Raw genomic sequence first — 4,368 nt, 5'->3', positions numbered from 1 at the left:
TTTGCTTGTTCCACAACAAAAACGATATGAAGAAACCATGCAGTATAATTGAGTCCCAAATAACCGCACTTACTAAATAATACACAAACATGCAAGATATAGCTAGGGGCATACTGCTGCTCTGACTGGTTTCTGGCAGCTTCTATAAACACAGAGGGTGCTATTAAAAGGTTCACAAGTGATTTAAAGAGACACTAACGTATCCTTATACACTAAGAAATCAAATTGGTGCTGCAGAAATCAAATCAATAAATAAAAAGAAGTGTAGACTGTAAAAAGAAAGCATTCCACTACGTTGTCCGTTATTTTTTTATGAGAAAAAGTAAAATGCAATGGTTGTAGGAATTCTGGTCAATAAGAAAAACATTCTTAAGCACCACAAATCATAATTGAGGAAGATTCAAACACTAATGCTAAAATAATACTGAAGTGGCCTGAAAGCAGAAGTGGTCTGAGTTATACCTAGTTTCAGTAGCCTGTGAGTTTAGTAAATGCATTCTATTTATGCTGTAATTGTTAACCAAGCAAGTAATAGAAGGTTAATGTCATAATCCCATATTCTTTTCAACATTCACTGACCACATGAGGAAGCTAAGCAATATTTCAAAGAACTGAAAGATAATCAAAAACAATTTTAAAGTGAGCATCAAACTGACATCTTTTCATGAAATCACTGCATTAGTGAATCACTGCATGTACATTTACAGTTACTATATTCCATTAAGTATATTTTTTGATGCATTCTCAGCTAAGGGTTAAAGATGCTAAATAGAGCACCAGAGGCAAACATGTAGCACAACGGGTCACACAGGGTTTATTTATAATGAAGATTCTTTGTGGGGACGTTTGCACAGCCAAGAATTGATGGAAAGTCATAGTCTTGATGAAAGTTGATTCCAGGGAACTGACTGGAATCAGGACCGAAGATTCCTGAGGAAAGAGGTGGCTTATCAGCACCTCTCACGAAGGATGTGAAGTGCAGCGTAAATGCAGAAGTTATACTTGGAGGATATCCAAACATCACATTACTGATTTCTCTCCAAAGGGCATGTAGCCAGCAAGGTCCCAACTTCTACCACTTGGCAGCACAGTGAAGATGCTTAACATACAAGACTTTTTCTAGCCATGATTTATGGGAGCGTTTGTAAATTAATATAAGCATTTCCTACAAAAGAAGCAACAAATCTGCCATTGTGTCAGCCCAATCCTCAGTTACACTAATGTTGTTCTATACTTCCATGGCACTACCAGGGAGAGTAGAGAGCGAAGAATATCTGAGAATATCTCCTCCCTGGTAAGCCTCTGCTAGCAATAAGGAATCTAATCTGAATCACTAATACAGGGGACTTGGGTATTACTTTTGGAGGGAAGCAAGGGAGAAATCCTCTAATTTACTTTACCTTCCTTCATTAGATACAACTGTTTTAACTTAGCTCCTTGAGGCAGAGGCACATTATAAAGCATTATATTGTATATCAACATGCAAGTTGAGTGTAGGCAGTCATCTCTAAATAACTGAGAAAGCCCCCTCCTCTGCCTTTAACTTTTTCTTATGCAGATTCTCCAGGGGAGCAAAATCTAGCAGCTACTTTTAAAAAGACAAACAATTCAGTACCTGCCTCCCATGGACTGATTTAACCAATCGTTTTGAGGGTAATAAATTTGCATCCTGTTTCTCACTGTCATTTCTATGAGTCTTATTCTCCTTCCAGTCAAGTCAATGGGAAATTCAATACCAACGCCAACAGGGCAGCAGTGGTCCTGGTGCCACAACTACACTTCATCTAGCAAAGGAGTCCTTTCCACTGCTGATGTGGGCAATGAGATTATTGGGGCAGTTTGTAGAAACCACAAGTCACATGTCTTTCTGTTCTCCATTTGAAAATGGAGAAAGCAGAATTTCCAGTGAAAATGTTTGAGCAATTAAATAAACACAACAAGCACAGAGTATTTAACCTTCGGGGTTGAGTATAAACACACTTGTTCGGTTCAAAATGTTTTAGGAATGAGGGTCCATGCCTTTCCCTTCCTTGAAAAGGATTGCGATGAATGTGAAAAAATATTTTTGTGTCAGAGCAGAAAAACGTGTGCCCTCTGTTTTTGGAATGCTTCCTTGGTATTTTTGATTAAGTGAAAGCTTATGCTTGACAGGGCAGAGAGGAGAAGGTTTCCCTTTTAGAAGCAAATTGTAGGAAAAAGCATAAAATTTAAGGAGAGAAATGAAGTAAAATCTGTAACAGAAGAAACAGTCATACAGGTGTCTCTTTGCTGCAAGTCTAAGATCTCTTTCATATTATGCTGAAGGGGTCTCAAAATGTTGGTGAGAGTAGACAATTCAGTGTCCGTGTTACATAAAGGTAAAGCTGAATCATAGTCTTCAACCACATTACAAAACACTTCCACTCAAAAAAGACACCATAGCCATTGGCTTTCTCCAGCAACTATTATCTACTGTGGAAAGTAGCAGATGAAACCTTGGGGAGATGCGACAAAGCAACACCTACCTCATCATCCAGGATAGATGAGAGATAGTAATACCACAAAATCTTGATCCTTAACTTGTAGGATCGTTCTGCAATAAAAATACTACTGACTAAGACCGTTTCAAAAGCAATACTGATGCATTTATGTTTTCTAACGGGAAATAAAAATTAAATCTAAAAGGCAAAAAGTTCCTTCAGGTGCCACCACCAACTGACTTCATTGTCACTAGAATCGCTGGTCTCAATTCCATAGATTATTCTCTAAATATGTATTTAAAAAAATCCCCTATGACCACCCGTGCCAGCTCTTGTTTGATCCTGGTCACAAGATTTCTTTGAAGCACCCGCTTCGTAAAATCTCTCTTTCCCTGGAAAAAGGTCCTTTCAAGGTATGTGAGCCTGACCTATCCTTTTATATTAAGTGCATGCACATATTAGGCCATGAACAAGACTCTTCTCCAGATATAGATCATAAATATTTAGCGAACATTTCAACTATTTCTGAACCAATTCTTTTATTAGAATAGAATATAATCAAAACTCCTAGTTATCCTTAACCCTGCTGGCTGTAAGCTCATCCTCTTTTCTTCTTACCACCTTTCTGAAGTTTCTACCCCCTGATTTACTAATGCACATTAATGTTTAGTTTTCCCTCTTTTCCCTCTTTTTATACTTATTTCTGAAATAGCTGCTTTAATTTTCTCTCTAAATGGGATTTTTAGACTGTACTATCTGCTTTTTGATTCTGGGATTTTTGATTTATGGGGCATCTATTAAAATGTTTTTTAAAAGTGTCCAATAATCATTTGTACCTTTTTTTTTTTTTTTTTTTTTTTTTTTTTGTAATTTGTTTAGCTTTTAAGCATTTACAGCATTCTTAAATGAAAGTGTGAAAGTGCAAGATACAAAGTTCAGATTTAGGAAAGTTCCATATTGAATGACTCAGAATGAAGAAACTGTTAAGGAAAAGCAAGTGATGTACTTGCAGACATGAAACACCCTGAAAACAATTATCATGTGCCTGAGCTCAGCTGTCTGAGCTGTGCTAGTCAGGCTACCAAGCTGCTCCTCAAATGAATCAGATACACACTAGTGTATCTGGTGACAGTCTAAGTCACACGATTTGAGCTGGTTGTTTGTGCTAACTGATGCCTGTTCTAAGCGTATCCTCCATATGTTTAAAACTTGGGAGTGGACCTGGCATTGGCAAGGATAGGCAAGCTGACAGTTATCCAGACTGATATGCATGTCATTAACAACTCAATTTCAAGAACACATGTTTATATGTTTTGCTAAGCTGACCACTGATGTCTTTGAAGCACAATCCTGAAGCCAAGGTATTTCAGATCATGAGATTAGTCTCAAGACTGCTGTTTTTATATTCTAATCTTGGCAACATTCCCCTATATTTGATCATTCTGCTTTGCTAAGAAAGAATTGAAAATGTTTTAACTTTAGGTGTCTAAACTCCAGCATGAATACAAGGAGAAAGAACATACTAGAATTCACTTTTTTTCCATATTCAGACTGCTGAGTGGAAGCAAGGTTTATGTATGTAATGCTACAGACTGCTACAGCATTCTACTTCGTAGGACTAGGAATTCCAGCAAGGTACAGACTCCCACTTCCACTGACAACAGGTTTTTTTCCATATGAGACAGAGCAGAAAGCAGCCTACAACACTGGCTGTCTTTCACATCTCAGAGAGTTGTACATACACCACTCCTATAAGTTAATTTAATTCTGAAATGGACACTCAATATTGGTACTGAGTTATTACACAATATCTTTAATCATCAGAGAGCTCCCAATGGTTTTTCAAGTTTTTCTGAACACATATATGAAGGGAAAAAAAAAAAAGAAAAAAAAAAAAAAGATTCTGCAA

The sequence above is a fragment of the Netta rufina genome (genome assembly GCF_964035555.1).
Source record: "Netta rufina genome assembly, chromosome: Z".
Taxonomy (NCBI): domain Eukaryota; kingdom Metazoa; phylum Chordata; class Aves; order Anseriformes; family Anatidae; genus Netta; species Netta rufina.
The sequence above is the reverse complement of the archived record's forward strand: the minus strand, read 5'-3'. Positions refer to the sequence as shown.